At 36.9% G+C, this 23,823-nt stretch overlaps 1 non-coding gene across 1 annotated transcript; it reads right to left on the bottom strand.

The window, feature by feature from the left end:
• Window positions 1–23,067: 23,067 nt before the first annotated feature.
• LOC145033184 (small nucleolar RNA R71) lies at window positions 23,068–23,174 on the bottom strand. Its single transcript, XR_013677421.1, has one exon. It is a non-coding gene; the product is annotated as a small nucleolar RNA R71 (small nucleolar RNA).
• Window positions 23,175–23,823: the final 649 nt, after the last annotated feature.

Here is a 23,823-nt window from a genome sequence, read left to right as displayed (position 1 = left end):
TATCGTGTTGACATTTTCTTGTTTGTGGTCTATTCCAATTTATGTTGACCATGTATGTTAGCTCTAAGACTTCCAAGTTGTTTGCATAATAACCTGGAAGCAATGGTACGCCCTTGAGCTACCAAGCGGCAAGAACGATTGCACAAGTTTAAGTCCACATGAGTCTGGATTTGTCACTAACCTTGTCTTGTGATTATGGTTTTGACAAATTCACACGGATATGAAAAATTACACCATAAAATCTAAGTGTCATAAGGTTTCTCTCCGATTCATGAAAATGATGGTGCTGAAGCTCTTTCACTAATTAGATTTTTTGTAGCTAGCAAATATGATATTTGCATTCTCAAAGTCATCAGTGGAGCGTGTGTGGTTAACAGGCACACTAATTTGGACTTGTGAGAATGAAAAAAGGCTTAAACATTTGTTGAGTTTTGAGCAATCTAACACTTCCTAAGTCGCATGCAACCCTAATAAACCTTGGATCTATGTTTGTCTAAATACATGCAAAATAATAATTTTCCAAGGTTCATAACCTATCTAACATGGCATGGGGTACTTTTAAACATAAAAGAGTTAGACGAGATTACATACCTTTTTGATGAGTTTGATTCTTAAGGAGTTTGAGGGCCAAGCACCAATAGCGTGAATGCCTCAAATGGAATCACAAATCACCACAAACTCTTGGAAAACTTTGAGAGAGTGTATACACACAACAATTTTCAGCCACACACAAACACACACACACTAGTGGCTATTTCATGCAACATAAGCATGCTTATATATTGTACATGATTAGGGTGATACCCTAATAACCCATGACCTTTCCTTTTCTAAGGATCCATGGGTTAAAAGCTCCATGGATCATCTATGGACTTCCATACAAGCCTAGCCCATTAACAAATGGGTGTTATCCCACACCATATAAAACCAATAGCCCACAATCTAATTAGTCTTCCTTTTAATCTCTAAATTAATTCATAATTAATTTAAGACTTGGAGTAATTAAATAACATGACTTTATATTAATATATTATAAATTATAATATATTCATAATAATATGTGTATAAATCTCATAAAATTATTCATAAATAGTTTGGATGAAATGCAACCCAAATGGACTATGACGGGTCGAGTCAAGTATATACCAAATAAGTTATGGACTTAGACACCTTATCCAACAGACTCCCACTTGGATAAGTCTAATAACTATATTTGCCTATTAGTTTAGGAACCAACCGGAAATCGTAGCTCTCGAAAACTCTATTGAACTACGAAGCGCCATTTTAAGATAAGTGATCATACAATCCTATGTTCTCATGATATCAGTCGGACAAACACATGGAACTATGCCTTGTTTACTGTCTGGCAGTTGTTTCTCGATTTCCGATTTGTTTGAAAAAGAACTCAACTAAACACATCAATTTAGTTCTGATTGGGCCCGGTACATGGGTCAACACAAAATCATCGAGGGGCCCAGATAGTGCTTCTATTTCTAGAAGGAACAGATAAAATTCGACTCGTATACTTGTTCTACCACTTGTTGAATTGTATACAAAGGCACGTTTTATAACATCAAGTTACTGATGTGTTTACGTGCAATCAATGCACAACCAACTCATAGGTAACAACTCATATCTCTAGGTTTGAAGATTTATATGATATTACCGTCTCACGGATCACTTGAGATAAATTCCATGAAGCGATACAAGTGAGCGTGGGTTTATTCCAATACTCATAACTTATGAGTACTCATGAACGTTGTAGCAACCATTGCCATGTCTAAACACCTTTAGCCAACTACAAACCCAATTCATGACAATCTTGATTCATACCTACTTCCGATGTATGACCGATTGTGGAGGTTTGAATAAATTAATTATTCTGGAAGTCAAAACATGCAAAGCTGAAACAATTGTAAATAATTGACAATGATAACAACTCCTTACTCATAAATAAATCACAATTTTATTCATCATCAAATGTCGATTACATTTTACAAGTTTCAGAGAATCTATCTAATCTGTAAAACTAATATCGTCCCTCAGCCCGATGCGCCTCGCATGCTGAAAAATGCTTAGCCCTCGTCAGTGCCTTTGTAAGGGGATCCGCAGGGTTCTCATCTGAAGATATCCTCTTTGCCACGAGGAGTCCTTCTTCTATATTGTGTATTATGAAGTAATATTTTCTGTCAATGTGTCGGGATCTCCCATGATCTCTCGGTTCTTTAGCTAAAGCAACCGCACTATTATTGTCACAGAAAATTTCCATAGGCTCCTTAATAGATGGCACAACTCCAAGGTCTCTGATGAAGTTCTTCAGCCATATCGCCTCCTTCACTGCTTCACTCGCTGCTATATACTCTGATTCACAAGTCGAATCAGCCACCCTCTCCTGCTTGGAAGTCTTCCAAGAGATTGCCCCTCCATTTAAGGTAACGACCCAGCCTGACTGAGAGCGAAAGTTATCCCTATCAGTCTGAAAACTAGCATCACTATACCCTAATACTCTCAAGTCATCACTCCCACCAAGGGTAACGATCCAATCCTTAGTCGTCCGCTGGTACTTGAGAATGTTCTTTACCGCAGTCCAATGAGCTTTACCAGGGTTCCTCTGATACCTGCTGACCATGCTCAAAGCAAACACCACATCAGGGTGGGTACAAGTCATAGCATACATGATTGAGCTAACAGCAGAAGCATACGGTAATTGGCTCATCTCAGCTATCTCTGCCTCTGTACTCGGACTCTAAGTCTTACTCAGCTTGGTGTTGCTTTGGATTGGTAAATATCCTTTCTTGGAATTCTGCATGTTGAACCTTTTCAACACCTTATCCAAGTAGGTACTCTGACTAAGTCTAATTAGTCTTTTACTCCTTTCTCTTAATATCCTTATCCGTAGGATATAGGCAGCTTCCCCTAGGTCCTTCATAGCAAAGCACTTCCCAAGCCAGGACTTAACCTCCTGCAAGGTTGTGATGTCATTTCCTATAAGTAGTATGTCATCCACATACAGTACCAAGAAGCTAACTATACTCCCACTAGCTCTGACATACACGCAAGACTCATCTTCACTTCTCGAGAAGCCAAACTCTTTGACCTTCTCATCGAAACAAAGATTCCAGCAACGAGATGCTTGTTTTAATCCATAAATGGATTTCTCAAGCTTGCATACTCTATTAGGGTACTCTGCACTGACAAAACCCTCTGGCTGATTCATGTACACATCCTCAGCCAACTTTGCATTAAGAAAAGCGGTTTTGACATCCATTTTCCACATTTCATAATCATGAAATGCAGCAATGGCTAGCATAGCCCTAATAGACTTAATCTTTGCTACCGGCGAGAAGGTTTCATCATAATCAATACCCAGAGTCTGAGTAAAACCCTTTGCAACCAGTCGAGCCTTATAAGTATGCACTTTTCCTTCCATGTCGGTCTTCTTCTTGAATTTCCATTTGCACCCGACTGTTTTACAGCCTGGTACATGGTCAACCAAGTTCCAAACTTGATTGTCATACATGGACAGTATCTCGCTGTCCATAGCCTCCTTCCATTTAGCAGACTCCGGGACGGCCATGGCTTCCTTAACACTACTAGGTTCATCCAAATTTACTAGTGTACTATCACTAATAAATGTATCACCTTCCGTAGTAATATGAAAACCATAATAAAACGCAGGTGTGTTCCTAACCCATGTGGAACGCCTCGGAGGTATAGACTCGTCAGCTGGATCAACAGGAGTTTCCTCCTCAAGTTGATTGCTAGTGTCTGAGGTTCCTTCACCAATTGATTCTTGAATTTCTTCAAGATCAATTTGCCTCCCACTGTCTCCTTGGCTTATAAATTCTCTCTCACGAAAGACCCCTCTTCATGCTACAAAGACCACATTCTTACTGGGTCTGTAGAAGAGGTAACCGAAGGATTTCTGTGGGTAGCCGATGAAAATACACCTTTCACTTCGGGGTTCAAGCTTATCATGAGTTTCACGCCTCACGAAAGCTTCACAACCCCAAATTTTGATGTGATCCAAATTGGGAACCTTCCCATTCCACATCTCATGAGGTGTTTTGGTAACCTTCTTTTTAGGGACTAGATTGAGGATATGGGCGGTAGTCTCTAAGGCATACCCCCAAAAAGAGATTGGTAGTGAAACTCGACTCATCATGAAGAGAACCATGTATAACAAGGTTCGATTACGCCTCTCAGCTACACCATTTAGCTGTGGTGTCCTGGGAGGAGTCAATTGTGAGACAATCCCACACTCCTTAAGATAGTCAATGAACTCGGTACTAAGATACTCACCACCTCGATCGGATCGAAGCATCTTAATGTTCCTGCCCAATTGATTTTCTACTTCCTGTTTGAATTCCTTAAACCTTTCAAAGGTTTATGACTTATGTTTGATTAAGTAGACATATTCATTTCTACTAAAATCATCAATAAAAGTCACATAATACCGATTAGCATCCCTTGTGGCGGTTTTGAATGGTCCACATACATCAGTATGTATTAGGTCCAACAAACCCTGACCCCTTTCACAAGTTCTAGAGGAGGGTGATTTTGTCATCTTTCCAAGTAGACAAGATTCACAACTATCATCCGATTTAAGGTCGAATGATTCCAAGACTCCACACTTTTGGAGTTGGCCTATGCATTTCTTGTTTACATGTCCAAGACGACAATGCCACAATGATGTTTTATCTAGGCAAGTAGAAGAATCAATATACAACACATTATTTCCTAAGTTGTCTACAATCGACACAGTTTCATACACACCATCACAAGGTGATGCTTTAAAATAAAACACATTTTTAAAGAAAGCATTAATACCACCACATTCATTATCAAACAAAAAGGTAAAACCTTGTTTGTACAAAGCATGAAAGGAAATAATATTCCTCTCCATTTCAGACGAGTACACACATTTATTCAAATCTAATTTTAACCCATTATTCAGCAACAAAGTATAAACTCCAATCTTTGAAACAGGTGAAGCCTTCCTATTCCCCATGATCAAGTTTATCTTCCCGTGCTCCACATCTTCACTTCTTCTTAGGCCCTACAAATCAGAACATATGTGAATAACACATCCTGTATCAAGCACCCAAGAGTTAGAATATGGTGAGTTATTAGACAATATTGTGTAAATACCTTCGTGGGTGGGTTTCACTTTCCCATCCTTCAGATCCTGCAAGTATTTTGAGCAGTTTCGCTTCAAGTGCCCCTTGTCCTGGCAATAGTTGCAATCAGCATCCTTGGGAATGGCAGAAGGAGTGGCAGAACCGCTCTTGGTCCTTGATGAAGAGCCTTCAATAGAATTTCCCTTGGTACCCTTCGAAGGGTGCTTCCTCTTTTTCCCTTTGCCTTGCCCGATAGCCAAAACAGGGGTAGATGTTGGAGTAGGAGTAGTAGAGGTAACAACCGACATGCCCTTAAGACCGATTTCAGTAGTCTTTAAGAGTACTTGAAGCTTGCTAAGGGTAACTTCCTCCTTGTTCATATGATATGTCATACGAAAATGGTCATAACAAGAAGGTAAGGAGTGCAAAATGATGTCAATTGCCAACTCCTCAGGGAAGTTTACATTCAGCTTCAACAAATGGTCCACATACCTTTGCATCTTTGCATGTGAGCCGTGACGGATTCACCATCCTTCATGCGGATTGTTATTATGGAGGAGATTATTTCATACCGCTCTTGAAGAGCACTCTGATGGTACCTTTCCATCAGGTCTTGGTGCATCTCAAAAGGGTAGAAGTCCTCATTGGACTTTTGGAGCTCGGTTGTCATTGTGGCCATCATGATGCATGCCACCTTAGTAGCATCTCTCTCATGTGTCCTGAATTCAGCAATCTCCTCAAGAGTAGGAGTAGACTCATCAAGTTCTTTTAACTCCTTATCGAGGACATATTCCTTGTCCTCATAACAAGTCACCATCTTGATGTTCCTTATCCAGTCCATGAAGTTGGAACCATCAAAGATGACTCTCCCACAAAGATTCATGAGAGAGAAAGAACCAGTTGGGTTAGAGCCCGAAGTATTAGTGTTGGAACACATCTGAAAGAAGAAAGTAAGTTTAGATTAGATATATAGAATCCTTAATAAGACACCCAAATATAATATTAAGGCTAGGATCCAATCACAATATATTATACTTAGAAGAGGGATGTCGTAATCTAAGTAATAATATATTTGAAAGGTAGGCGAATGACAATTCACCAATTTCCACTACGAAAATGAAATGATTTATTAGGTTTTAATTGGATTTGAAATTCCTAAATTCTTTTGAGATTCACTGAAATTTTCAATGGCATGTTTCAATCTCGATTGTGCCCTTCAAGTTTTGTGATTGGGATGCCGAGGATCACAAAACAAGGTGTGAATAACCATGTCAATCCACTTGGTACCCTTAATATTATCACCTAATCAATGTGTCGGTTAACCACACACGCTCCATTGATCTATGGCAAACATTAAGTCACCCTTCATGATCCTTACTAGTCCAAGATAGTGTGCCGGTTAACCACACACGCTCCACCAACGACTTGGTAAGGTATAAAGTGTGAATTCCATGGATTAGCACCATGTTCACATTTTTCCTAAAGTAACTAAGATTGGGAATTAAATAAAAGGCTTAGTTACTTTATAATATTCATCATACTTAATGAGAATTTATAAGTCTTTGTCTTACCCGTTCGGCTAACGGCCCTCCACCAGTCAAGCAAGCGGTGGGTGAGAGTATACACCCATTAAGTCGCCATTTTATAGGCAACAACCTTATACCCACCTTATATACCGGCTTCGTGAATGAGGCCTACTAACGGTAAAACGACTTGTTATATATATATATATATATATATATATATATAACCATTAATGTTATAAATAGTATACGTGTTGAATTTTAACTTTTAAAATTCTAAGTGTTGGAATTAAAGTTTATTAAAGTGTGTCAAACTTTTCCAAATTCCAAAACTTGAGGACAAGTTTTGTAACTCTTCAAAACTTTTCATTTCATAACTTATGAATTAAATGTTTATAAAATGAAGACTCTTCATTTTATGTAACTTATGTGTTTTTAATGTGTGTTAAAGAAATGTGACCTTTGGATATCCATAACTTGAGGACAAATTATGGACTCCATTAAAACACATAAATTATCAAGAATTAATCCTAAACAATTCAGCAAATAATTCCTATCATTTTCTAAATTCATAAGAACATGAACATGATTATTAAAGTTTCAAAATTATATGAACACATACAAAGCGTGAAATTTTGATATATGCTATTGTAAATGGATTAGAACAACCATTACACCAACCAAAATAAGTTTTAAAACATCAAAACAGTTTGGGGTAAAGTTTTTAGTCCATTTCCAGCAGCAAAAGTCGAAAATCTGCATTTTGAACCTTCTACTCGCCGAGTGCACGAATCTACTCGCCAAGTAGGTTCAACTTTGCCTTGGACTCGTCGAGTCCCCCCATGGACTTGGCGAGTCCATCATGCAGACAACAAAGATTTTGAATTTTTTCACTATTTTGCATCAAGTATCAAACAAGCAAGCCTAGGCTCTGATACCACTGTTGGGTATTGAGCAATCTAACACTTCCTAAATGTGCATGCAACCCTAATAAACCTTGGATCTATGTTTGTCTAAATACATGCAAAATAATAATTTTCCAAGGTTCATAACCTATCTAACATGGCATGGGGTAGTTTTAAACATAAAAGAGTTAGATGAGATTACATATCTTTTTGATGAGTTTGATTCTTAAGGAGTTTGAGGGCCAAGCACCAATAGTGTGAATGCCTCAAATGGAATCACAAATCACCACAAACTCTTGGAAAACTTTGAGAGAGTGTATACACAGTACAATTTTCTGCTACACACAAACACACACACTAGTGGCTATTTCATGCAACATAAGCATGCTTATATAGTGTACATGATTAGGGTGAAACCCTAATGTCCGATGACCTTTCCTTTTCCAAGGATCCATGCGTTAAAAGCTCCATGGATCATCTATGGACTTCCATACAAGCCTAGCCCATTAACAAATGGGTGTTAGCCCACACCATATAAAACCAATAGCCCACAATCTAATTAGTCTTCCTTTTAATCTCCAAATTAATTCATAATTAATTTAAGACTAAGACTAATTAAATAACATGACTTTATATTAATATATTATAACTTATAATATATTAATAATAATATGTGTATAACTCTCATAAAATTATCCATAAATAGTTTGGATGAAATGCAACCCAAATGGACCATGCCGGGTCGGGTCAAGTATATACCGAATAAGTTATGGACTTAGACACCTTATCCAACAACATTATGATTACGACATCCCTCTTCATAATTGTTTAGACACATATGTGAGCTATCTAAGGAAAGGTGTATGATTTTGATCAAGTCTTATCAAAGCAATCTCGTATCAGAAATTTGAACTTTGGTAGGAAAGTCAATAAAATATTGGTTTCTAGAACTTTATTTGATTTTTTGGATACATGTCAAAGCTAGTGGGAGCATGATTATTATGTTACATGTTGTAAGTGAGCAATGTTAATTATAGGAAACAAATGTTTCAATTCGCTTTGAAAAGTTGTTTTGTTATAATTAAGGGAGAGGATTTTATACTTCATTTCAATTCTACAAGCTTAGATTGAGATTTTAATCAACTTTATTCAAGAATATATTTGAATGTTATGTTGGAATGGTTCAACATAAGGAGATTCTATATATATTGCATTCTAAAAATTCGATTATGATTACAACATCCCTCTTCATAGTTTGAATTATGAGAACATGGAAAACAAAAATTTTATAGCATGAATCGTGCCTTATATGCTTTGGTTATAGCATTGATTACATGTGCTATAATATTTATCCATTCTAAAAATTTCCAAATGCATAGGGCATTAAGAGGGAAAAGAGAATAGAACTGGATATGACTAAATTGATTAAGAAATTGCCATGGACAATTGGAAGTATATAGTTAGGACTATATTGACATGTTCTGAAAATGGGCAACTCTTGTTCAGAAGTGATAGTCAAAATGGTAATATGGAATTGTTTCCATTGGTGGAAGTTATTATTTGAATCTGTATATGATTAGAAAAAATTAATGCAAAGAAGGATATTCAAAGGAATGTACTTTGAATTTGAGACTTCATTTCCATGGAATTGCTTTCCATTAGAATACTCTATAGTGTCTATTGCCAAGTCTTTTTGACTTCTGTGCATAGTCATTATAAGGGGATCATTGCATATAAGTTTAGAATCTAACAGATTATAGTAAATGGCAAGAGCTTGGTATTCCCACATTTACAAAAAGGATTTGGGATTGTGAAATGAGAATCATTGAAATTATGTTCAAATTGGACTATTTCACAAAGTAAAGACAAACATAGTGTGCATACTTGGAGTATGGCATAGCTATTGTTTGGAAAACATAGTGTACATGCTTGGACCATAGGATAACTAGTGTTTGAATTCAAGTATGAAGTTGATAAACTGAAACAATGAATAATGAGTAATCAATATGGTGCTTAGATAAAAGGGTTTTTATTTACACTCAAGAGTTTGGGACCATACAGGATTAGTATCATTCTTGTGTTTCACTTTTCATGTTTTAACTTCCAGAATAACTTGATCGTTCTTCCTGAAAGACTAAGATTTTCAAACCATCCACAGTCGGTCGTATGTTGGAAGTAGATATGAATCAAGACTCTCATGAATCTGAATTGTAATATTTTTCTAATGTGCATTAGACATAGAAATGGTTGCTACAACATTCATGAGTGCTCATAAGTTCTGAGTATTGTATTAAACTAACGCTCATTTGAATCACTTCATGGATTTAATCACGAGTGAATCATGAGACGATAATATCTTATATTCTTCAAACCTAGAGATATGAGTTGTTGATTATGAGTTGGTTATACATTGATTACACGGAAACGTATTGGTAACTCGATGTTATAAACCGTTCCTTTGTGTATGATTCAGCAAGTAGTCAGTACAAGCATATGAGTCGAATTTTATCCATTCCTTTTACCCTTAAAATGATAAAAGCGATATCTGCGGGCCCCTAGATGATTTAGTGATGACACCCATAAGTGTTAGGCCAAGCCTGGACTAATTTGATTTGTTTAATTAGTCAGTCGTTGTAAATCAAACATCGGGAAACATCATATGGATAGAGAGAATGATTATAATCCTTGTCTCAGTCCCATATGATATCTAGAATGGAGGAATATATAATCACTTATCTAATGGATGCGCCATTGATTTGTTCAGAGTTCGGCAGCAAATTTTAAGATCTATGATTGTTGGTCAGGTTGTGAAGTTATACTTGCAATAACAGTTATTAGACTTATCCAAGTGGGAGACTGTTGGATGAGTGTCTATGTCGATAACTATAATTGGTGTATACTTGACCCGACCCGGCATGGTCCATTTGGGTTGCATGGCATCAGAACATTTGGGTAGACCTTTTAATGAGAAGAAGATATTTGTCACATATTAATATATTATAAGTTCAAATATATTATTATGAAATCATATTATTTAATTAGTATTAATTAAGAATTAATTTGGAATTAATTTAGAGATCAAAAAGAGACTATCTAAATATATAGGGACTGATTGTGTAAATCATTGATTCTTATATATGTGGGCTTGTGTTCCATGATTCCTTATGTTGGGTTCAATCCATGTGGTGGCCCATGGATACTCCATCGAGGTTAAAACCCATGGAGCATAAGGAATGGGTAAATTGGAACTAATAGCCACACTATATAAAGACCCCATTGGTTGGAGAAATTGGAACTAGTGTATACACAAGAGGGAAAGCCAATATCTATGTACTCATATCTTCTCTCATGGTTATTCCAAATGTTCATGGTGTTGTGTGAACCATTTTAGGTGTCACACTTGTGGCACTAGCCTCTTGAACTCCATGGAATCAAGCACCAACAAAGAGGTATTTAATTCTACTAGTTTTATATTATTTGTACTTCATAATATGCTAGTTAGGATAATACGTTGGAAAAATTGATATTTGCATGTATAATAGAGAAAACATAAATCTAAGGTATTTAGGCTTGCATGTACACCATAGGAGTGTTAGAATGCTCAAAACGCAACAATTACAACCCAAAACTAATCCTTATTGTCGGAAGCGTTGTCTTTATAACTCATAAACCTTATTATTTAGGTCCAAAAATTCATCCCATAAAGTTTGAGGCCTTATATTTATCAATTAAAGTCTGAATTTTGTAAATAAAGAACCATCCCAAAACCGGATGTGATAATTCTCCCCCACACGAATTGGATTTTGTCCTTGAAATCCACCTTGGTTAAATTGAAGAAGACGTCCTTTTTGAAAATCCTCTAATGATTTCTTCAACCACTATCTAACTCAATGTCTCAAAAAAAGGGTCATAATACTTCTTAAAATCTACACAATGCCACCAAAACAAACCCACCCGTCAAAAATTACACACCTATGACAACTCCTATTCTCATCACTACTAACTAATCAAATTTCAAGCTAAACCACTCAAAACTGGGGATTCCAATACTACAACTACAACCAAGCCCAATTATATACTTCACAAGACCGAAAATCCATCGGCTTGATACCCTAGAAATCATACTTGAAGAAGCGAGAAACTGGAACACTGATAGATGACATTTTATGCATCTTTTGTAGTATTTTTATTATCTTTTTGCATCATATTTTACGCGTTTGCATGTGTATTAATTTAAATAATATTTAGCTCATGTTTATCGCTAGAATTTGAGTAGTGGTTATGTTCTTGTGTCATTTTTAGATATTTACGTTGAGAGCAGCTTTAGATGCATATTTGGTGTTTCATGGAACTAAAATACCTAAGAGAGCCAGAAGATGGGTTAGATTTGATGAAATTGAAGAGTTCACATCCAAAAATTAGAGAATTGGCTCGTTGTTGAGAAAATGTGATCGTGTTTTTTACTATAAGATGATGCTTTACCTTTGCAACTTTTTAGGCCAAAAATTAGAGTTTTGGGGATTCGAAGCAAAATTGTAATCATGCTTTTGAAATCCACAATCGTATTTTCCATTTTTGATCAAATATAGCAACATACTTCATTAATATTGAAATTTGGAAAACTCAAATTACGACTTTCTACTTAGGTTTAATTATGTCTATTTTAATGAATTTTGTTTTTATGTGTTTGACTGCTGAAATCATGGGCTAAAATCCTATTACTTTCATTTAGAGTAGGGTTGCTTGAGTCATTATGGTTTGATTTATGGTTTGGATTTATTTGTACTAGTTACTCGTTGATTTAGCTTATTAAAGAGCCTTTTGTGCTTATGATAACTACTTTCTCTATTTATTACTAAGTTTAATTAAGTTTATATAAGCATCTTTCTTAATTGAACTTGAATCTTATGATTTTTGTGAATTACAAAATTGTACGACTAGAGTTTTGAAGGAAACCTATGGTTAAATAGAAAAGTGGGTCAATTATCATAGGATCTAATATATGAAGCCCAATCATATATTGAATTGAGCTAATAAACCAAGTTTATCAATTCGTGATAAGTCTAAACTAACATGAATTGAATGCTAGTAAACTAGTTAGTTTATCTGCCTGATCACCGTATAAATGTGCCTGATTGCTAAAGGATTAAGATCAGTGAACATTAACCTAGTAATTTTAGGAATCAGTAACCAATGAAACAATAATCTATTGAACTTCCATAAATCAACCATAATAGCAAGTAAATTCGAAGCTAAATGAAAGTCACTCAATTACTTTGGTTTGATTCTTCCTTTGTGGTTAGTGCTTTAGTTTAATATTTTCCTTAGTAGTTGATAGTTAGTTTAGTTTTGGTAATTATGGTTCTAGTCTCGAACAACTAGAGAAAAACCTTTTTCTAAAATTATTAGTAATTTAGCGAGTAGTAGATAAAAATTAGCTAAATATTTTGTTCCCTGTGTTCAATGTATGTCTATTGAGTTATATTATTTTCAACAAGGTACATAGCCTAAGGTAAAAATTAGTTTGATAAACTAGCGCATAATATTTTAGCATCAAGTTTTTTTGTCTATTTGTAACAACCCGAAGTTGTTCATCGCTGAAAAACCCATTCTACCCGCATAACTCGTCGGGAATCGAAATGTCCCGATATCGTTTTTGGGTTTAGTTAGTAAAATTTATATGTTTATTTTAACCCAAAGAGTGTCCAATCCATTTAGGAACTCAAGAAATCCGGCCAAAAACATTATTACATGAGTTTTAGAAACGTCCCCGCCGGGTGACGGAAACTTAATCGGGTGCGACCTAAAGCCCCGTTTAATGCCGGTATCGGGTAGAATTCCACCGCGTCCAAGTTTTGGGAACTATATACACATGTTAAACCTTTCATTTGAAGCTTTTTCCTTCTCTCTCTACTCTCTCTCTAACCTCTCTCCTAAAATCCAAGTTTAAGGTCCAAAACTCAATTTTTAAGGCTTCAAATCCCTAAGGTACCTCCCTAACCTTAATCTAGAGCATGTTTAGCTTCCAAATTCGAGATTTAAACATGAAATGGGACACAATGTATGAGTTTACGGCCCAGGAAGGTGCCTAGGCCGTAAACACCAAAAATGATGGGTTTTGAGCCCTTAAACCCCTCCTTGACTAGTTTGGACTTTAGATATGGCTAAGGGACTTCAAGATATGGACTTAGAACACTTAAATCATGGATTTTGAGTCATTTAAAAGAGTTTACGGCCAAGGCATAAGCTTGGGCCATAAACTCATATAAATGGGGTCTTCAGGCCCTTAAACCCTTCCAAATCACTAGTATGGCTTAGATATGAATTATAGAATATTGCTTCTAGCATTTGGACACTTGAAACATGATTTTTGGGGGATTTAGGTGAGTTTACGGCCAAGGCATGTGCTTGGGTCGTAAACTCCTCAAAACTTGGCATAAATCCAATTCTAAGGTGTTAAAAAGTCATCCAACACCACCAAAAGCCTTGGAATAAATCATAGGACCAACCAAAAATAGTTTAAGGGCCTTAAACACATAATTTGTGGGATTTCTAAGAGTTTACGGCCAAGGCTTGTTCTTGGGCCGTAAACTCCATAAATTATGGTGTTAGAATGCTAACTAAACACCCCTAAAGCCCTTAGATGAATTTTAGAAGCCCTTCTATGCAAGTTTTAGACCTTGAAACACCTTGTAGCACCATATAGTAGAGTTTACGGCCATGAGAGGGGTCTCATGGGCCGTAAACTCCATAAATCCCTCATATGTCCCATACAAACTCATGTTAGGCCTTGAAATAATTCTATTAATCACATGTGATTTGTTATAGCTCCATTTAACACCATTTTCTTGGAAAAATAGGAGTTTACGGCCAGGAAGCCATGCTAGGCCGTAAACTCCCATAAGTGGGTCTAATTTATGTTTTAAAACCATCCCAAGTCCCTAAACCAAGTCTAGAAATTATCCCCTAAGTGTAAGAAGTCATTTAGCACCTTAAACCACACCCACCATGAGTTTACGGCCGTAAACTCATGGGGAATGGGTGTTTTAGACCAAAAAACTCTTCTATTAGTTTACTCATGGGGAGTAAACTCAAGTCCCAAGTCCCTAGTGTCAGTTCACATCCTTAAACGCCACCCGGGTCCCTCCAAACACTTGTATCGGAGTGTTTTCGCGACTTGAAGCAAGTGTCCCTAACAAATAGCTAATCTAAGTCCTAATTAGATACAAATGTGTATCTTTAAATTATACTTAGGAACCTCGTGCATTTACAAGCCCCAGACTAAAGTTTAGCATCCGAAATCGTCACGTTTCTCGTCCGATGAGTTCATACCCCTACCCTTTTTCACTGCTTTTAACTGTTTTCAGGGGGGGGGGGGGGGAATACAAGCAAAAGTACAAGTGTTTCTTGTACTTAAACTGATTTACAATTCAATGATTTTAGTTTCTAAATATCATGATTTCCAAAGATTATGATAACTGATGTTTCGAATTGCAGGTTAATTATAGATTTCTTTTGAAAAGTGTTTTGATCTACATTATCTTTTGTAAAAGAAATCATACTAATTATAATAAATATAACTAATAGGATAGAACGAATGTGAATACGGATATAACTAGGTACAAATACGAATAACAAATTCGAATGCTAATGGGAATACGAATACGAATACTAACAAGAATACGAATGTAATCTAGAATGAATGTGAATACTAATACGAATACGAATACTAATACGAATACGAATGTAATTTAGAACGAATATGTCTACGAATATGAATATGTCTATGAATACGAATACATCTATGAATACGAATACGCCTACGAATATGAATGCATCTACGAATACGAATACGACTACGAATACGAAATAACGCCTTTGGTTGACACTGAGACTTCGAATATACAGTTAATCTACTCCTTGAGTGTCACCAGAGTTTCGAATTTATTACGAAAATTCTCCTCTGGACCTCTTCTGAGTTTCGAATATATCCGCCTCAGAATGTCGACAGAGCTTCGAAATTATAACTAAGTTAATAGATTATAGTCATCCGATCGTAGAATAACTAAGGAAGTAGAATACATAATTATTACTACTCACATAGTAATTACTGGTATTTCGAAATCAGACTTAATAACAAAACACCACACATAGGAAAATATGGGATTTTCCTGGCATAGCATTAAAATCATTAACGAACCTAGATACGAATAGACAACTCAACACATAGGAAAATATGGGATTTTCCTGGGATAGCATCAAAATCATTAACGAACCTAGATACGAATAGACAACTCAACACATAGGAAAATATGGGATTTTCCTGGAATAGCATTAAAATCATTAACGCACCTAGATACGAACATACAAATCAACATATAGGAAAATATGGGATTTTCCTGGGTAACATAACAGCACATAATCGAATAAGAAACAAACGGATAACTATAACTATAAGGAAAAATATGGGATTTTCCTGGAATGTCATAACCAAACGTTTTCAAAAATATATCAAGGGATAACTAAACTGTTTTCAATAAGAAAATATGGGATTTTCTTCATCAACATCTTTTCTCGAACGTTAAGGAACTCGTCTTTTCAAAACTAAACTGCTTATGAACTCACCAGCTTTATGCTGATTTTCAAACTGCTTGTATTCTCAGGTCAACGTTAGACAGGTACACCGCAACCTTTTGGAGAAGACGGAGCGTCCCGAAGACTTGTCTTTACTTTTGTCTATATTACATATATATAATACATGTACGAATTTACTTTCAATCAGATGTAAACAGTATTATGTAATGTAATGTTTTGCGATTACTGCTTTACTATGTGCATTGGATTTGATACTCAACGTGGAGTCAACCCCGGGAACGTTTCTGCCTTTGGTTTTCGGGGTGTGACAGATTGGTATCAGAGCCCTTGTTTATAGTGAACTAGTATACCAAAGCTTACATGGTATAAGACTATAAACATTATAGGGCCTAAGTGCTCTGAAGTAAAAGTATCCTACAGTATATAAGTATTTTCAAAAAGTATTTAAGTATGCCGAGCCGTCGAAATCCGTAACTATAAGTAGAACAAAACATAAGTAAATGGGTGTTGTACACCGCGGTTAAACCTGCGCAGTTATGTAGTCGTGTCTAGGGTCAATATAGCCTGGCCAACTATATTCATTCGAGACACGGCCAACATGTGCTTGGGAGTGACTGAGGCATGCAGCATACCTAAAACTTACCCAATATTCCAAACAACAAATCGTCGCTGCAGCGAACCATGAAATACTATGGGAGTATTTCTCGAGTCGATCCTTTGCAGAAATCCTCGTATACGCGTTATTCCTTGATTATTCCTCTAGCGATAAAATGTTCTATCTTGATAACTCCTTTCTGCTTTATCACTTTGTATGATGCTATATTTGCCCTGATGAGATATCTCCTGTCCCATATCTCTCGATTCAATTCAGAGGACTTATGATCCTCCCTTTCCTGATCCTTTTTTTTTCAGGATGCCTCCAAGAAAGAGACCCAGCTCAACGAACAACAACAATCCTCCTCCGCCACCACCTCCTATTCAAATCGATTTGGAAACACTTCAGGCAACCATTTCCGCTACTATATCAACTCTCTTGCCTCAACTGAACTCTAGGGGTTCGGGTGGTGAAACCCAAAACCCAGATGATAGACAGGGACACCAAAAAGGAGGTTCCTATAAAGACTTCATGAACGCAAAACCGACATTCTTCGATGGCACAGGAGGTGTCATTGCCTTAACCCAATGGTTCGAGAGAATCGAATCAATCTTTGAGATATGTGGCTGTTCGGAGTCTGATAAAGTCAAGTTTGCTGCCTGCACTCTCCTCGATAAAGCTTTGACTTGGTGGAACGGCCGAGTCAAATCCCTGACCTTACCAGTAGCTAATGCTATGGGATGGGAAGTAATGAAAGAACTCCTACGTGCGGAGTATTGCCCTCGGGGTGAAATCCAGAAGCTGGAAAACGAGCTATGGAACCTAAAGATGAAAGGTTCCGATATCGCCTCTTACACTTCAAGGTTTGATGACCTGGCACTCCTTTGTCCGGGAATGGTTACCCCGGAAAGCAAAAAGATAGAAAGATTCATCTGGGGATTAACCCAGCCAACAAAGGGGAACGTTATAGCAGCAAAGCTAGATACCTACGACAGTGCAAAGTGTCTGGCTCAAACTTTGATCGATCACAGTGATGTGCAAGAAGAAGCAGACACTACCCCCGAGCCCACATAAAAGACTGGCGAGAAAAGAAAGTTTTGGAAGAAGAAGAAGAGTCAGACTTCCCCAGAACTCTCAAAGAAACAGCAAATAGTGGCAGTTCAAGCTGCCACTATCCCTGCTGCTGTTTATGTTCTCAATTCCACATCTCAAGCACCTTTCACCGGATATGCCGGTATCCTCCCATGGTGTAACCATTGTAGTTACCACCATCGCATCCCTGTCCCTTGTCGTGCAAAGTTTTGTAGAAACTGTGGCCAGGAAGGTCACCTCGCACGAACCTGCAGAACCCCAACCCCGTCAACTAGTCAGGCTTTCGGAGCAGGTATCGGTCAAACCTGCTACAGTTCTGGAGAGTTAGGACACTATAAGTGAAATTGTCCGATGACAGTAACATCTGGCAACACCGGGAGAGTCCTAACCATGGGACAAGAGAGGACAGTCGCCGATCCCACCGTTGCTACAGGTATACTTCTCTTTGATAAATCTCGTGCCTGTGATCCTTCTCGATTTTAATGTGGTAAAATTTTCTAAATCCTTTGTCAATAATCGAAACGTGCACCGTCAAGATAACTAATCAATGAGATAGAGAAACGGGAAGTAACAGTTCTTACCTCTCAATGTCTATCCCGAAGGATTCCCAGGAGTTTCTTTCGAACGTCTAGTTTAGTCTCACATCTGACTTTCCGATATCTTTGTAGAAATCGATTCTATAACATTTAGATTTCGGATACCCTTAGAACTTGATAACATCTATCTAGATCACCATGTCTCAAATCCTTAGAAGCGTCTGCCCAACGAAACCCTAGTGATTCCTTGAGGAAACCGAAGTCGTCCAGGGTTGAAACCTCCATGAGAAAACAGATTGCTATCGTAGTTTGAGAGAGAGTCAATGTGCAAGACAAGGACACGTCCCGCTAATGAGAATTCGTTAGAACGCCAAGTAGAGACCAAATTCCACATGGGAAGGTGAAGATCCAAAGCAACAAATCTATTCGTGTCTCATTCCAATCCATGATCTGTATCTTATTCTTTGAATTTCGGGACGAAATTCCCTCTAACGGGGGGATAATGTAACAACCTGAAGTTGTTCATCGCTGAAAAACCCATTCTACCCGCATAACTCGTCGGGAATCGAAATGTCCCGATATCGTTTTTGGGTTTAGTTAGTAAAATTTATATGTTTATTTTAACCCAAAGAGTGTCCAATCCATTTAGGAACTCAAGAAATCCGCCCAAAAACATTATTACATGAGTTTTAGAAACGTCCCCGCCGGGTGACGGAAACTTAATCGGGTGCGACCTAAAGCCCCGTTTAATGCCGGTATCGGGTAGAATTCCACCGCGTCCAAGTTTTGGGAACTATATACACATGTTAAACCTTTCATTTGAAGCTTTTTCCTTCTCTCTCTACTCTCTCTCTAACCTCTCTCCTAAAATCCAAGTTTAAGGTCCAAAACTCAATTTTTAAGGCTTCAAATCCCTAAGGTACCTCCCTAACCTTAATCTAGAGCATGTTTAGCTTCCAAATTCGAGATTTAAACATGAAATGGGACACAATGTATGAGTTTACGGCCCAGGAAGGTGCCTAGGCCGTAAACACCAAAAATGATGGGTTTTGAGCCCTTAAACCCCTCCTTGACTAGTTTGGACTTTAGATATGGCTAAGGGACTTCAAGATATGGACTTAGAACACTTAAATCATGGATTTTGAGTCATTTAAAAGAGTTTACAGCCAAGGCATAAGCTTGGGCCGTAAACTCATATAAATGGGGTCTTCATGCCCTTAAACCCTTCTAAATCACTAGTATGGCTTAGATATGAATTATAGAATATTGCTTCTAGCATTTGGACACTTGAAACATGATTTTTGGGGGATTTAGGTGAGTTTACGGCCAAGGCATGTGCTTGGGCCGTAAACTCCTCAAAACTTGGCATAAATCCAATTCTAAGGTGTTAAAAAGCCATCCAACACCACCAAAAGCCTTGGAATAAATCATAGGACCAACCAAAAATAGTTTAAGGGCCTTAAACACATAATTTGTGGGATTTCTAAGAGTTTATGGCCAAGGCTTGTTCTTGGGCCGTAAACTCCATAAATTATGGTGTTAGAATGCTAACTAAACACCCCTAAAGCCCTTAGATGAATTTTAGAAGCCCTTCTATGCAAGTTTTAGACCTTGAAACACCTTGTAGCACCATATAGTAGAGTTTACGGCCATGAGAGGGGTCTCATGGGCCGTAAAATCCATAAATCCCTCATATGTCCCATACAAACTCATGTTAGGCCTTGAAATAATTCTATTAATCACATGTGATTTGTTATAGCTCCATTTAACACCATTTTCTTGGAAAAATAGGAGTTTACGGCCAGGAAGCCATGCTAGGCCGTAAACTCCCATAAGTGGGTCTAATTTATGTTTTAAAACCATCCCAAGTCCCTAAACCAAGTCTAGAAATTATCCACTAAGTGTAAGAAGTCATTTAGTACCATAAACCACACCCACCATGAGTTTACGGCCGTAAACTCATGGGGAATGGGTGTTTTAGACCAAAAACTCTTCTATTAGTTTACTCATGGGGAGTAAACTCAAGTCCCAAGTCCCTAGTGTCAGTTCACGTCCTTAAACGCCACCCGGGTCCCTCCAAACACTTGTATCGGAGTATTTTCGCGACATGAAGCAAGTGTCCCTAACAAATAGCTAATCTAAGTCCTAATTAGATACAAATGTGTATCTTTAAATTATACTTAGGAACCTCGCACATTTACAAGCCCCGGACTAAATTTTAGCATCCGAAACCGTCACGTTTCTCATCCGGTGAGTTCATACCCGTACCCTTTTTCACTATTTTTAACTGTTTTCACGGGGGAATACAAGCAAAAGTACAAGTGTTTCTTGTACTTAAACTGATTTACAATTCAATGATTTTAGTTTCTAAATATCATAATTTCCAAAGATTATGATAACTGATGTTTCAAATTGTAGGTTAATTATAGATTTCTTTTGAAAAGTGTTTTGATCTACATTATCTTTTGTAAAAGAAATCATACTAATTATAATAAATATAACTAATAGGATAGAACGAATGCGAATACGGATATAACTAGGTACAAATACGAATAACGAATTCGAATGCTAATGGGAATACGAATACGAATACTAACAAGAATACGAATGTAATCTAGAATGAATGCGAATACTAATACGAATACGAATACTAATACGAATACGAATGTAATTTAGAATGAATATGTCTACGAATATGAATATGTCTATGAATATGAATACATCTATGAATACGAATATGCCTACGAATACGAATGCGTCTACGAATACGAATACGACTACGAATACGAAATAACGCCTTTGGTTGACACTGAGACTTCGAATATACAGTTAATGTACTCCTTGAGTGTCACCAAAGTTTCGAATTTATTACAAAAATTCTCCTCTGGACCTCTTCTGAGTTTCGAATATATCTGCCTCAGAATGTCGACAGAGCTTCGAAATTATAACTAAGTTAATAGATTATAGTCATCCGATCGTAGAATAACTAAGGAAGTAGAATACATAATTATTACTACTCACATAGTAATTACTGGTATTTCGAAATCAGACTTAATAACAAAACACCACACATAGGAAAATATGGGATTTTCCTGGCATAGCATTAAAATCATTAACGAACCTAGATACGAATAGACAACTCAAGACATAGGAAAATATGGGATTTTCCTGGGATAGCATCAAAATCATTAACGAACCTAGATACGAATAGACAACTCAACACATAGGAAAATATGGGATTTTCCTGGAATAGCATTAAAATCATTAACGCACCTAGATACGAACATACAAATCAACATATAGGAAAATATGGGATTTTCCTGGGTAACATAACAGCACATAATCGAATAAGAAACAAACGGATAACTATAACTATAAGGAAAAATATGGGATTTTCCTGGAATGTCATAACCAAACGTTTTCAAAAATATATCAAGGGATAACTAAACTGTTTTCAATAAGAAAATATGGGATTTTCTTCATCAACATCTTTTCTCGAACGTTAAGGAACTCGTCTTTTCAAAACTAAACTGCTTATGAACTCACCAGCTTTATGCTGATTTTCAAACTGCTTGTATTCTCAGGTCAATGTTAGACAGGTACACCGCAACCTTTTGGAGAAGACGGAGCGTCCCAAAGACTTGTCTTTACTTTTGTCTATATTACATATATATAATACATGTACGACTTTACTTTCAATCAGATGTAAACAATATTATGTAATGTAATGTTTTGCGATTACTGCTTTACTATGTGCATTGGATTTGATACTCAACGTGGAGTCAACCCCGGGAACGTTTCCGCCTTTGGTTTTCGGGGTGTGACACTATTTTCTTTTAAATTTCCGTTTTTAGTCTTTTTCTTGTTTTGCTTACCAAGTCGTGGTTATTAACACTAATTCTTCTTACCAATTCTTGTTTTGCTTACCAATTCTTCTTATTAAATTTTCGTTTTTAGTCTTTGAAGTTTTGTTTTTGTTCGTTTTATGTGTTTTATTTATTTTTGTTGCAGTAGTTTATAACTCGTGGATCCAATACACTTTTGATTCCACAACTTGAAGACATTGTGTCACCTTTTTTTAAAAAGACGGATAAGACCGTAGGAGAATCAAACACACCAAATAAATCACCTTTGAAGAATCTCAAATAGGTTTTTAGTAAGAAGAAGGGAAAGTAAGGGGGAGAATCCAACAAAATCCTGAAAGACGAAAGCATTGAGAACAGTCCTATGAAAGAGGATGTTGATTACGAAACTGACAAGGAAGAAAGCGACACCGAATTAGAAAGAAAGCGAACAAAATAGCAAACCCAAAAAAATCATGGAGGACATTGCCAACATCTCAATGGAGGCATACACAAAAACAATTTGTGATGACACCGGACCGGGCCTTGTGCAACCCATGATTCCAGCTACTGCCACATTTGAACTCAAAGGACACATCCTCCCCGTGCTAAAAGAGAACCCATTTACAGGAAAATATAATGAAGATACATACAATCATCTTGATGAAGTCACTGACATCACTGACTACTTCAACATGCCAAATGTTCCATGCGAAACGATGCTATTGAGAATGCTTCCGGTTACTTTCAAAGTAGTTGCCCTGGACTGGTTGAAGGCATTACCACTAGACGCAATAACTACATGGCCAAAGATGCATGAAGAAATTTAGAACAATTTCTCCTGCCATCGAAGGTGGCTAAACTCAAAAAGGCCATAGCTAACTTTGGACAACAAATACGTGAGTCTCTATATAAAGCAACAGAGCGCTACAAGGGATTACTTAACAATTGGCCCCAAAATGATCTAAATTTGCAACAAGAAGTCTCAATAATCTATAATAGGGGTAAATGTCACAAGGAAACTCCTTGATTCTCAAGGAACATTAACAAAGAAGAATCTTGCTGAAACTAAGGATCTTATCGAGGAATTCGCTAAACATTCAAGAGAATACCATAACCCGAGGAATGATTGTCACACCCCAAAACCAAGAACGGTGGAAACGTTCTGGGGTGGAGGACGTCATGTAAAGTATCACAACACAGTAAATGTAAATAAGCAAACAACATCATCCATTGCATTAAATATATAATTTTAATACAAGCGTGTTTAGTACAGTATAGACACCAAAAATAATGTATATCAAAATAATAAGATGAGTCTTGAATGCGCTCCATCTTCTCAAAAGCTTGCCTCGGTACCTGTCTACTGATGACCTGAGAATACAATTTTGAAAGAGTTTATCAGCATTAAGCTGGTGAGTTCATAAGTATTTTAGTGTCGGTACTTGCCATCCAAAAATGTTTGAACATGTATCAAGTATAAGTTTGTAAAATGTATGTAAAGGTTTGTAATTGTTTGTAAAAGTTTGAATCTCTCAGAAAAACCTATATTTTCTATTAAAGTAGCCTTCTACCAAGGATTAACTGTTTTGTATGCTCGTTTGATGTAAAAGTG

The sequence above is a fragment of the Lactuca saligna genome, chromosome 2, assembly GCF_052625555.1.
Source record: "Lactuca saligna cultivar CGN05327 chromosome 2, ASM5262555v1, whole genome shotgun sequence".
Classification (NCBI taxonomy): domain Eukaryota; kingdom Viridiplantae; phylum Streptophyta; class Magnoliopsida; order Asterales; family Asteraceae; genus Lactuca; species Lactuca saligna.
Note: the sequence above shows the minus strand (reverse complement) of the source record. Positions and strands in the feature narration are given on the sequence as shown.